Source organism: Palaemon carinicauda, chromosome 11 (genome assembly GCF_036898095.1).
Source record: "Palaemon carinicauda isolate YSFRI2023 chromosome 11, ASM3689809v2, whole genome shotgun sequence".
Classification (NCBI taxonomy): Eukaryota; Metazoa; Arthropoda; class Malacostraca; order Decapoda; family Palaemonidae; genus Palaemon; species Palaemon carinicauda.
In genome coordinates, this window is record NC_090735.1 from 110139215 (window position 1) to 110152864 (window position 13650).

Consider the following 13650-nt stretch of genomic DNA (forward strand, 5'->3'; position numbering starts at 1 on the left):
CGAGAACTTTGGGTGTGGAGGAATTCCCCTGCCCCACTTACTTCTTGTTGGAATCACTGGCAGCAGGTTGACGGATTGGGTTTAAGGCGATAGTCAGGATGTCTTCGGCTTCTACTCCTCATGCCTGCCGGCTGATCTTACTGAAATTAGTTTACTGATATACCTAATCTTAATTAAACCAAAATTTTCTATCTTTCAAATTACTAAAATTCAGTCTATTATCCCTGTTTGTACGCTAATCACCCACAATATAAAAAAAAAAGATTACCAGTAATAAAAAAGAGAGACTACAGTATTCTGTGCCTTACCAAATTTGCTTCTGGAGGTGGTGAAGGACAGTGAAAAGCGGTGCGTGTATTATAAATGCTTGTTTGTACACAAGTTTTCGTTCGCCTGAGGCTCATTTGTGTAATGATGACTGCTTATGTAGTTAAATTCACCCTAGAAGCTATCTTTGCCGGAGTAGTGGATGTCCTTCGAGTTGCAACTCACCAACCAACGAGGAAAATAGCAGGAAAGGTCCCGCCCCACGAACTCACAACTTCATACCCCTTGGCCTAACACCCTACCTGAACAACAGCTACCTGACAACTCCTACAGGTGAACCCTGTACTAATTTACTAAACGATCTAACTCTCTCGTCACTGCGACAGTGTTTTCCAAGTTGAATTACAATAAAAAAAAGAAGAAATTCTAAATTACTCGAATCACACAACAGCTTATTAAACCTAATTATTAAATGACCAATGTTCGACTTGCTTATGTGTACAGGGCTTACTTTTATTTTAGATTCGAACAACTTTTAGTAATTAAGATCTGCTCATTTTGTTGCTTTTATACCTAAAATAAGTTACACTATATTACCTTTTTTAGATCAGCGAAGTATATAGAATAACCATATCAGCCTTGGGCATACACAATTGTTCCTTTTACAACTGATCTCAAATATACCTTCTTTAGTCCTCTATAATGTAACGGCTTGAATCAAAACTGATATAAGATAAGATAGGTATAATTTACAAAGACATGTAAATGTTATTACCTGGGACTACAACGATTCTACGTTACTTTAATCAGTGCTTATTGTCATTGACAAAACTGATTAGAACTTCTTTATTATCTATTTGAGAGTAAAAACGCCCATTTTTAAACAAATCTTTTAACTATATACTTTGATATTGTTGGAATCTATCTAGTAGTAAGAGTCTGACAGCTTAAATCATCCACTTTTTCACTTTGAATTGAAGTTTCCCTATCGTTCATAAGTATTTTTACCCATAATATCTAGTAAATTAGTTTGGTTTATCCTCTTGCATTTAAAGAAAACAAAAGTTGGATTCAGTACAAAAAAATAATTATATTTAATCTATAATATAGATTTTATATAATATTTATATAGTTTTTTATTATTCAAAATATATTTATATTTAAATAAGCTTTAAAATATAATTTGATAACCAAAGTGCTGTATTTAAACCAACTATTACTTAATTGTTTGTAGGAATTAATTAATTGTATGTAGGAAACCATTCCAAACAATGTCGACAGTGTTGGAGTTGTGTTGAATAGAATGTGCTATAAGGTAAATGTAAAGCTGTGACGTCACAAGCAGTCGACGTGTTTACATTGAACCTCATCAAGTGTATTTGTCAGATTCAGTGCTGGAATTTCAGTGATTTGGATATTTCGAAGTACTGTTTGAAGGCCGTTTTGACATTTTTGCTGCTGTATGTATCGCAGATTGTTACGTTAAAAATTATTCTATCAGTTTTTCTGTGGTTGTTGTTTAAGAAACTGCGTAAATTAGGTAAAAATAGCGAAGCTTACACGTCAGTAGGCTTACGGTAGTTTGGTTATTTTTTGACACTTCCATTGCCCACCAAAATGCTAGTTTTAATAGGTAGGTTCAAAACCGTAGCCTGAATTGACATATAAGTATAATCACTTCCGTTGAATGGTCTCGGCAGGAGTGGTCCCTCTACAGGGTTCAAGACACTCTTACCGTAGAGGTCATTGAGTTGAAGAAAGTAGACACCTTGCCCCGGCAGGCTAAGGAGATAACCTAACTCAATTTACTTACTACAGGCCAACTTCATGGAAGGTCATGACAAAAGCTGGTTACCTAGAGCTAATAGTTCTTCCAGGGCTTGTGTAAAAATATATGATAATTACCCTAAAACTATGAAATAAAATGATAGTCTATCCCTTTATGAAACAATCTTATTCTACTTGCTATAATTTATGTTGTATAATGGAGTTAATCCAATCCAGGAAGCCTTTGTATATCAACGGGCAGTTCCTCCCACATACATAGAAAATAGGAATATTCTTCCCTTGCACTAGTCGTTTGTGAGACTTAGCCGCTGTATTACAAAAACTGATCCGTTTTTCTGCAAAACTTCTACACAAGAACACCATCTAACCCAAACTTTCCCACCTAACCTAACCTATAAGCTGTGTCTTTACCTACCTAACTACTTAACTGGCAGTCATCATACATACAGTTGGTCGCTGTCTTACATATATCCCCCAATCCAGTAAAAATTTTGATTTAATTAGGTCTTGTAAATCATGAAAATTGACCGTAGTACCATTAGCTGATAGAAAAAAAAATTTTACAACTAGGAAATGATAGTAACATTATTATAGCTCAATATTCCTAATGAAGAAGATAAATGTTCTTGGTATATTTTTAGGTACTTTGAACTGTACTGATTACAATAATTGTGGGAAACCCATATTATTAGAATTGTTCATGTTTTAGAATAATAAAAGTTATAACTAAAAAACCACATTTGTTCCAATGCTAACAAACCTTCCGTTATTTATGTAGATATCCTTTCAATGGCATCTGGAGGTATCCATTAGACTTTAATTGCGAGGTGACGACCCTGCCTAACCGCTTAAGCGGGTAGGCTTGGCGGTACCCAGCCACCTTTGTATATACTCCCGCAGCGGTGAGAGACGCCTCATTTTCTTTTGGCTCAGTAGAGATTGGACGTGTCCGTTCTCATCCTGACTGTCATTAGACTTTTTAATTTTTGCTTTCTCTTTGCAGGTGTACGTGTCTTCATCGGCGATTGCCTTCTGTGTGTGAATGTGTCCAGGGCGAGAGGGTGCTGTGTGCGGGACCTTCATGTCGTCGATAGAGACCGACCCGTACTTTCTGTGTCCTACGTGCTGAGGGCATCGATGCGAGCAGGCTTTACCCTGCGTAGAGTGTAGTGAGTGGTCTGCCTCCCAGGTGGAGAAGTTTGGGTGGCTTAGGAAGAAGTCTAAAAGGGATAGTTCTCCCTCGGGTGAGCGGTGCGCATTCTTCTTCTCCCACCCCCAAATCTCTCTCAAAAGCTCCTCGTGTGCACTCTCACAAGGGACGTTCGAGTAGGAGTGCAGATCTCTTAACTCCTTGGCAACCCCGGGGTACTGGGGGGTTTGTTGCTTCCCCTAAAGGAGCAACTTCTCCTCCAGCCACTGGTGAGCCATTCTCCCTTTCAGTTCTGCTGCAGGTGTGGTCGTCCTCAAGGATTTCAAGACCCCCTTTGAAGGAGGAGCTGCTGTGCTTTCTTCAGCGTGGTGCCAGGAGGGATCCTTCTCCGGAGCTATCGACATCTCACACTCTGGATCTGTGCGAGGTCCATCTGTTGCCTTACCCTGGCCCTTCCATGAGTGGACGAGGTGATCGTTTGCCTCTCCAACGACCCCCTGCTGACGACGAACCCTCTCTCCATCCTGGAACCTCGTCGTCCCTTAACCCTTAACCCTTTGTTTCTTCCCACAGGAACCCTCAGGTTACAGGTGACGATCTCCCAAGGATCAGAGCGCCTTCCACCAGCAGCGCTATGGGACGAACATCGCCATTGCCTCTCCTTCTGGACCTTCTTCCCCTGATCACCGTTCGCGATGATTGGAAGCTCCTAATGATCATAGGTCATCATGATCCGAGCACTCTTTGCCTAGAAGACGATCACGTTCTAGAGCTTTGTGCTTACTAGACCTTTGGTCTCAATGCTGTCCTCGGCGGCATTCCTCTTCACGAGGACGAGTCTCGTAATCACTTTCTCCACGATCGTAACCAAAGTCTAGACCTAGGTCCAGACACTAACGTTCTAGATCATCACAATCTAGATCATGAGGACGGTACTCACGCTCACGAGAATGACGCTCACGTTCGCGAGGGAGACATTCGTGCTCGCGAGGGTATAGTTTATGAGAACGATGTTCTCATTTGTGAGGACAACGCTCACGTTCGCGAGATAGGCACTCGCGGCGTTCACACCATTCTCAACCGAGAGCTAGACACTCCCAATCATGTATATCACCATCACAAACCACGATTTCGTGTAGAGGTAGAAGTAGGCGTACCTGCAGGTCATTGGCGCGTAACCCCTCGACTAGACCTTACAAACGTCCTCGGACCGAATCTGATGATGAGAACGACTACTCCTCAGACAGGCGTCCAGCTCAACCCTCAGTGCTTTCCACAGCATGAGGATTTTTAGCGAAGCACTTGCGTACGCGATGCTTGGAAACGCGTCCCAGTGTGACGCGTTCTCCATTAGAGTAGTCCCTACTCAGAGGCCTCCTCTGCTGACTTCATCGGAAGTAGGTGCTCATCTGGGACAGCAGGAAGGTGCTAGACCTTTCTCTTCCTCTGGGGCAAATTTCGTGAGCAATTCATGAGTAGATGCTATCCTCAATAGAAGGGATGCCATCATAGGTCAGTTCCACAAGCAGGTACCGAAAGTGGAGGTCTCTCTGTTGAGGAACTCCATCCTCGAGGGTTCTTCTCTCTTCGTTCCAGAAGAGATAGAGAGGGCTGCAGAGCGATGGAGGAAATCGTCCAACAATTTTCTCCTCCATAGGGCCACGATATTGCCGTCCTATGGTACACCTTTTCAGTCTTCCCGACCTCAGCAAGGACCTTCCTCTACTCGCCAGTCAACTTCCAGGTCCTCGGGACCTTCCAAGGTGTCTAAGCGGCCCTTTCAGTCCAAGGGACAGAAAGGGTCCAAGTCCTTCAGAGGAAAGAAGGGAGAAAAGGGAGGTGGCCGAGGTGGTCCCTCCCAGTAGGAATGGCATTCCTCATCACCCACCACCTGTGGGAGGATGCCTACAGCGCCGCTGGCAGAGGTGGCAGCTCCATGGGGCAGATCCCTGGACAGAAGATGTGATCACCTTAGGGTATCGCGTCCCTTTCATTCTATCTCTCCCTCCTCTAACTCGCGATCCAATGCATCTAGGCTTCTATGCGAAGGGATCTGCAAAGGAGCTGGCCCTCAGGGCTGAACTTCAGACCATGCTGCAAAAGGGTGCTCTCCAAGAGGTGGTACATGGGTCTCCAGGCTTCTACAGTCAAATTTTTATGGTGAAAAATATGACTGGAGGCTGGAGACCAGTCATCGATCTCTCCCTTCTGAACAAGTTTGTTCAACAGACTCAGTTCAAAGTGGAGACAGCAGGCACGGTCATCCAAGCGGTGTGTCGAAGGAACTTCATGTGCACACTGGATCTGAAGAATGCATACTTCCAGATCCCAATACATCCGTCTTCAAGGAAGTATCTAAGATAAAGTCACGAGGGAAAGGCATACCAGTTCAAGGTTCTATGGCTCGGTCTCGTGACAGCTCCTCAGGTATTTACCAGTGTGTTCGCCCTAGCGTCATCTTGGGCTCACAGGAACGGCATCCGTCTTCTTAGATATCTGGACAACTGGCTGGTCCTAGCAGTATCGGAGACGACTCTTCTTTGTCACCAAGACATGCTTCTCGAGTTTTGTCAGGATCTGGGCATCCTGATAAATCACAAAAAGTCATCACTGCAACCCTCACAGAGACTGGTATACATCAGAATGATCATAGACATCATCCTAGAGAAAGTCTTGCCATCAGACAGAAAAGTATACAGGTTGAAGGAAGTGGCTGCACCCTTCCTCAGGAAAGAAGTTTTTCCAGCCTCTCGTTGGTTGAGTCTGTTAGGCCACCTAACCTCTCTCGTCCATCTTGTTCCAAACAGCTGCCTCAGGATAAGATCCCTGCAGGGGCAGCTGAAGTCTGTGTGGAACCAACACTCCCACCCATAGGACACCTGAGTTCCCCTAACTCTAGGAGCCCGTGACGCATTTGAGTTGATGGATGGTAGACGAAAACCTTCGGCGAGGCCAGAATCTTCTCATTCCCTCTCTGCATTTGATGCTCTTCACAGATACATCAAAAGAAGGGTGGGGGCTCATCTGCTGCACCATACACTCTCCGGCCTATGATACCAGCACGTAAATCAGAGATGAGAGCAGTCTACCTGGCTCTTCATCAGTTCCAACAGTTGCTGGCAGGTCACTCTGTGGTTTTGACCCCCCAGATGCCGAAGCCTTGACGAGCATGGGGGCTTAGGGATTAGCAGCTGGGCTCGATGAATGGTGGGAACGGCTTTTCCACTGGACCTTGGTGCCCAATTGTTGATCCAATCAAATTAGTCAGCGCACTCTTTTCCTTTTGGTTATTTCTTTTATTCTCCCATCTCTTCCTCTTGGGCATGAACTTGTTGGCGACTTTGGCTTGTTTGATTATACTTTGGCTGCTTCTTTGGATTTGGCATAGTGTGGGATGGATGGCATGCTATCTCAACTTGTACCAATTTAGACGCCATCACCCTCTGGCAGACCCCATTGGGTGCAGAGCATCGTCTGTTAAGAGTCGGGCCCCAGTGATCCGGTTTTAAGTCACCCATATTTGCAGGGACAGTAATGGCTGACGCCAGGCATTAAATCATCGGTAGGAGGGGCTAACTGCCCCCACTGACCAGTGTACGCCAACCTAAAAAGAGACAGCCCTCTCTAATAAAAGAAGCCTCCTCTTGTGTTGGGCCACATGGGATAGGAGGACTGACATCCTCCGATAAGAGGTGGATAACCTGACTTGGTTCCTCTATAAAAACCAACCCTTCTGTTGACAACCTCGTTAGAGACAGCTCCAATTCAGATTGTAATATTGTAACATTTGAACTTTATTCACATTATGTAAAAAATGATCATAAGAAAACACTAGAGATGAAGAGAGAGAGAGAGAGAGAGAGTGAGAAATGATGACAGTATAGAAAAATATAGAAAAGTAGTATTACCTGGTCACTATGAAGTAGTGAATGAATATGATGACTTGTCTGCTGATGTTTTTGATCTACTGGAAGACAACTTAAATAAATCAGAAATTCAAGTTGAGGTCCACCATCCACCTCAATAATTAGATCAACAGGACACAAAGAAAAAGACAAACACAAAACCCAATATATCAAGATCTGCTCTAGAGCTACCAGCAGGTAATAATGTTTGATCAAAGATTGTCAATGGGAAGACTTCATCCAAGGTGTCTTCCAAATAAATAGAATATAGTTTTTTCAATATTAAACTTACCCGATAATCATGTAGCTGTCAACTCTGTTGCCCGACAGAATTCTATGGAGGGATACGCCAGCTATCACAATACTAGAAGGGGGTGTACTTACCAGCGCCACCTGTGGCCAGGTACTCAAGTACTTCTTGTTGACACCTCCTCAATTATTCCTCTGTCGTGCTTCTGACAAGACGTTCTGGGATACGCTTATGTTCTTGGAGTATTTTCACGACTTTGGTGAAGTATTTCTCTTTGATTTCGGCTGTCGCTTTACTGGAAACTTCTATTTTAACTTAGTTAGCTTTTGGAATTAATTTGATTAATTTTGGTGACGAAGAGAGTATGAACTCTCGTTCACCTTTCAATGGCCGACCCTTCCCTTAGACGGAAGTGTTGGTGTCTAAGAGAGTATAGACTCTTTTTCTTAATTTTGCTTAACAAAAGTTATAGATTTATTTTATATCTCTCCGCCTCTTATAGGCCTCTTCGATTAACTTCCTTTTATTATAAACTTATTAAAATTAATTTTTATATTTGTTTATATTCGACCTTCCTAATAGTAGGCGGTCTTTTCTTGGTACCGAAGTTAATTATCGTGAGCCCGTCATTTCGGTTTTACCTGTTAACATATTATGCTATTTTAAGGTCTTTGTTAGAATTTCTTTGATAGTCTCGTACTTTTTCAAAGTTGAACTAACGTTTTGTTTGTCTCGGCAGTTGTTGACGTTCAGAACGTTTCAACTTGCACTCTATCGTTACGATAGAGAAAGAATGTTCACGGTTTCACATTGCAGTAAGAGTAACCGTGTCTAGCGTTTTGTTCATTCTTTCTTAACTTAATGGTTTTGATCCTAATAAGGAACTTTTCTTTTTGGGAAATATTTCAGTTTTTTCCTTTAACAATAATATGTTTTAACGATATATATGATTGGGCTCTTCTCTCAGGTTCTAAGTCAAGAGAGAGAGAGAGAGAGAGATAGAGACGGAGGGAGAAAGAGGATAAACGTTTCCCTCAAGCCTGCCAGGCGTACGAGTAACGTCGTTATCGTTTTGCTCTTATCCCTAGTCTCTTTAGGGGAAGAAACTAAACGTTTCTAGAGTGATCTAGTGTTTAGTCTCTTTCCAGCCACTGAATTTTCTTTCATTAGATTTTTCTGTTACATTGTAATTCTGTTTTCGCAATTACTAACTTTTGAGAAGGATAGAATTGCGTGTTTCAGGTACAAACCACTTAAAGTTTCGAGTTCAGTGAAATAAGTGCAAACAGAAATCAAAGTGATAAGTGATTAGCGCAAAGTATGTCAGTGTTATGCGTGAGGGTACTTTTGTGCGCGCCAGTCGTCCTCCCAGTCCGGGACCTCTTGCAAGCTCCCAAGCCCAGGGGAGAAGCAATGTCGAAGGATTAAAGGGTTCGGCAGGCCTTGATCGGCGCACAGAAGTATCCTCGGTGGTTGTGGGCGTGTCTTACCGAGACCGTCACTCCCACCCGCAGACGATTGAGCCCTTATTTTGCTCGTCTGCAGAAGAGATTTAGAGGAGTAAATATAGGCAGAGTAACGCTGGTCTCAGGTCTCAAGACCTCTTAAACGTAAGTCCAGACCTATGCCAGACGTACGAAGTAAAGTTCAACAACCCGGATGCAGTCATTGGGTTAGCTCTGACTCTCCTCAGTCATCAGTTTGTCGGGCTGAGAGTGCGCCTACACTCCCCCCGCCTATGCTCGCTCCACCTGATCGCAGTACCACCTGCCAGGCGTACGATGTTGTGGACTCTACTACAGTCCATGCAAGCACAGCTTTCGGACCTGATGCGTGAGTGTCGTGCTGAGAGTGTTGCACCTCCTCCTCCTCCTGCACCGGTGGTGCACCAACCGCCTGCACCCGTTCAGCCTGTGCTGCACCCGCCTGCACCGGTGGTGCACCAACCGGCTGCACCCGTTCAGCCTGTGCTGCACCCGCCTGCACTCGCTGCACCCAGTCGCAGCACCATCTGCCAGGCGTACGATGTTGTGGACTCTACTACAGTCCATGCAAGCACAGCTTTCGGACCTGTTGCGTGAGTGTCGGGCTGAGAGTGTTGCACCTCCACCTGCACCCTTTCAGCCTGTGCTCAACCCGCCTGCACTCGCTGCACCCAGTCGCAGCACCATCTGCCAGGCGTACGATGTTGTGGACTCTACTACAGTCCATGCAAGCACAGCTTTCGGACCTGTTGCGTGAGTGTCGGGCTGAGAGTGTTGCACCTCCACCTGCACCCGTTCAGCCTGTGCTCAACCCGCCTGCACTCGCTGCACCCAGTCGCAGCACCATCTGCCAGGCGTACGATGTTGAACCTCTTTCTGTGTTCGCTGTTCCCAGTGTTGTTCAGCCTCAGCCTTCTTTAAGGCAACCTTTGGTTTGGGATCAGGAGGATTACTCCACTCTTCCTCCTCCTCCCCTGGCTGCTCCACCGGTGGTGCAACTCTCGGTGGAGGTACAACCTCTTCCACCTGTGAGTCAGTCTCCTCAGCTGCTGCACCGAGCTCAACCCGTGCACCCTGATCCTGCGCCTCAGACACCTCTGCTTGCGGGAACTTTACCTTGTTCTGCGCAACCTCGGTCTCTTCACGCTCCACTCATACCACAGGAACAGGAACTTTCTGCACCTTCCACTGTTGTTGTTCCAGCTCGTTCTGACTCTGCTGTTCAGCATACCTTACCTCCATTTTCAAACCATGGCAAAAATATGAATCATGAGTTATGAATGTAAGGTAAACATTATGTTGATTTTTAAACCCCATGCAAGCATGCATAAAGCACTCTAGCACTGGTCATGGAATTTCTGAGAATGTTAAACGCCATGCACACGCTCTGCTTTCCTTACAGCAGGCTCTGCTTACAGCAGGCTCTGCTTACTACATGCTCAGCATTCAGCATGCTCTGCATTCAGCATGCTCTGCATACAACATGCTCTGCATACAGCATGCTCTGCATTCAGCATGCTCTGCATACAACATGCTCTTCATACAGCATGCTCTGCATACAGCATACTCTGCATTCATCATACTCTGCATACCTTACCGCATGCTTCTCAACATATCTTGGGTTGTTGCCAACTCACTAGACTGTCAAGCAGTTTCATAACGTTGCCTTCTAGTCTGCTGCTTTTGCACCAGTGAACCCTCACTCAGAGAACTTAGCTTTTCTAGGATAAGGTCCCTGTAGATGAGAAAGTTCTTTTCTCCCTCCTTCTGATATTCCCTTGAGGACTCTGTCATTTGGAGGGAGCCTTTAGCTGCATAACCTCTTATGGACTTTTATTTAAGCATAACATGCTTACAGGGAAGGTAATGGTTCCACTTCAGCCGCTAATCCCGTCTGTTACCACACCTGCTCCCATAGACCTTGAGCTGTGTTGCATGACATGCAGTCCAAGCTTAGTCCTTGTTAGAGGATTTTTTGTTTACGGAGTCAATGTGTCACGGGGAAGACGTTCAACAACCAACAGAAGGGACTTGTTGTGACGCAGTGCGGCTACCTCAGCAACCCGTTAAGGAGTTGTCTGTACGACCCAGATAGTCTAGACAGATTCGGGTTGTCACTGTACTTCCTCGCTTGCCCATGATTGACAGTTTACAGACTGTGCAGCAGTATCATGATCTTGTGTCCGGCTCCGTCAGACGACTGGCTTTTAAGAGCTCCCACAAGTCGTCGCTGTCTGGAGATTTTCAAATGGACTATGGTTCTGACCAAGGAACTGGGCCTCCTGGTCAATTTTGAGGAGTCTCAGCTAGTTCCATCCCAGACCATTGTTTCCTTGGGTATGGATCTTCAGAGTCGAGCTTTTCGGACTTGTCCGTCGGCCCCAAGGATCTTCCAAGCCCTAGAATGCATCCAGAGCATGCTGAGAAGGAACCGATGCTTAGTCAGGCAGGGGATGAGTCTAACAGGGACACTTTCATCGCTGGCCCTGTTCATCGAGTTAGGGAGACTCCACCTCCGCCCCCTTCAGTATCATCTAGCTGCTCACTGGATAAAGGACATGACGCTAGAGACGGGCTCAGTTCCTGTTTCCGAAGAGATGAGGTCTACTCTAACGTGGTGGAAGAACAGCATTCTTCTCAAGGAAGGTCTACCTTTGGCTGTTCAGACCCCCGACCACCGTCTCTTCTCGGACGCATCGGACACGGGCTGGGGTGCGACACTGGACGGACAGGAATGCTCGGGAACATGGAATCAGGAGCAAAGGACACTTCACATCTATTGCAAGGAGTTGTTGGCAGTTCATCTGGCCTTGATAAACTTCAAGTCCCTCCAGCTTAACAAGGTGGTGGAGGTGAACTCCGACTACACCACAGCCTTGGCTTACATCTCCAAGCAGAGAGGGACTCATTCGAGGAAGTTGTTCAAGATCGCAAGGGACCTCCTCATTTGGTCAAAGATCGAAAGCTCACGCTGGTAACGAGGCTCATTCAGGGCGATATGAATGTCATGGCAGATCGCCTCAGCCGTAAGGGTCAGGTCTTCCCCACAGAGTGGACCCTTCACAAGAATGTTTGCAGCAGACTTTGGGCCCTGTGGGGTCAGCCAACCATAGTTCTATTCGCTACCTCGATGACCAAGAAGCTCCTCTTGTATTGTTCTCCGATTCCAGACCCAGCAGCAGTTCGCGTGGATGCCTTTCTGCTGGATTGGTCCCATCTCAACCTGTATGCATTCCCGCCGTTCAAGATTGTCAACAGGGTACTTCAGAAGTTCGCCTCTCACAAAGGGACACGGTTGACGTTGGTTGCTCCCCTCTGACCCGCGAGAGAAGGGTTCACCGAGGTACTGCAATGGCTGGTCGACGTTCCCAGGACTCTTCCTCCTAGAGTGGACCTTCTGCGTCAACCTCACGTAAAGAAGGTACACCCAAACCTCCACGCTCTTCGTCTGACTGCCTTCAGACTATCGAAAGTCTCTCAAGAACTAGAGGCTTTTCGAAGGAGGCAGCCAGAACGATTGCCAGAGCAAGGACGACATCCACTCTCAGAGTCTATCAGTCTTAATGGGAAGTCTTCCGAAGCTGGTGCAAGGCCAATGCAGTTTTCCTCAACCAGTACCACTGTAACCCAGATTGCTGACTTCCTGTTACATCTAAGGAACGTAAAATCCCTATCAGCTCCTTCGATCAAGGGTTACAGAAGTATGTTGGCAGCGGTTTTCCGCCACAGAGGCTTGGATCTTTCCTCCAACAAAGATCTACAGGACCTCCTTAGGTCTTTTGAGACCTCAAAGGAACGTCGGTTGTCCACTCCAGGCTGGAATCTAGACGTGGTCCTAAGGTTCCTAATGTCATCAGGATTTGAACCGTTCCAATCAGCCTCTTTTAAGGACCTCACATTAGAAACTTTTTTCCTCGTGTGCTTAGCAACAGGTAAAAGAGTAAGTGAGATCCACGCCTTCAGCAGGAACATAGGTTTCACATCTGAAACGGCTACATGTTCCTTGCGGCTCGGTTTTTTTTTGGCTAAAACGAGCTTCCTTCCCGTCCTTGCCCTAAGTCGTTCGAGATCCCAAGCCTGTCCAACATGGTGGGGAACGAACTAGAGAGAGTACTTTGCCCTGTTAGAGCTCTTAAGTACTATCTAAGAAGGTCAAAACCATTACGAGGACAATCAGAAGCCTTATGGTGTGCTATCAAGAAGCCTTCTCTACCAATGTCTAAGAACTCAGTTTCTTACTACATCAGGCTTCTGATTAGAGAAGCAAATTCTCATCTGAAGGAAGAAGACCTTGCTTTGCTGAAGGTAAGGACACATGAAGTGAGAGCTGTGGCTACTTCAGTGGCCTTCAAACAGAACCGTTCTCTGCAGAGTGTTATGGATGCAACCTATTGGAGAAACAAGTCAGTGTTCGCATCATTCCATCTCAAAGATGTCCAGTCTCTTTACGAGTACTGCTACACCCTGGGTCCATTCGTAACAACGAATGCAGTAGTAGGCGAGGGCTCAGCCACTACATTCCCATAATTCCATAACTTTTTAACCTTTCTCTTGAATACTTTTTATGGGTTGTTCGGTCGGCTAAGAAGCCTTCCACATCCTTGTTGATTTGGCGGGTGGTCAATTCTTTCTTGAGAAGCGCCGAGGTTAAAGGTTGTGATGAGGTCCTTTAGTATGGGTTGCAGCCCTGTATACTTTAGCACCTTTGGGTTGATTCAGCCTCCAAGAGGAACGCTGCGCTCAGTAAGGAAGACGAACTTAAAAAAGAGACAGAGTAACGGTTCAATTCGACTTCCTTACCAGGTA

The 13650-nt window shown here is 45.6% G+C and overlaps 1 protein-coding gene across 1 annotated transcript in view; it reads left to right on the top strand.

Moving 5' to 3' along the window:
- The first annotated feature begins 1581 nt into the window (after nucleotides 1-1581).
- LOC137649748 (dymeclin-like) overlaps nucleotides 1582-13650 on the top strand; it is a 130422-nt gene continuing 118353 nt past the window's right edge. The window contains exon 1 of the mRNA XM_068382696.1: nucleotides 1582-1727. The gene's annotated coding sequence lies outside the window, so the exon portion shown is untranslated. The remainder of the gene's footprint in view (nucleotides 1728-13650) is intronic.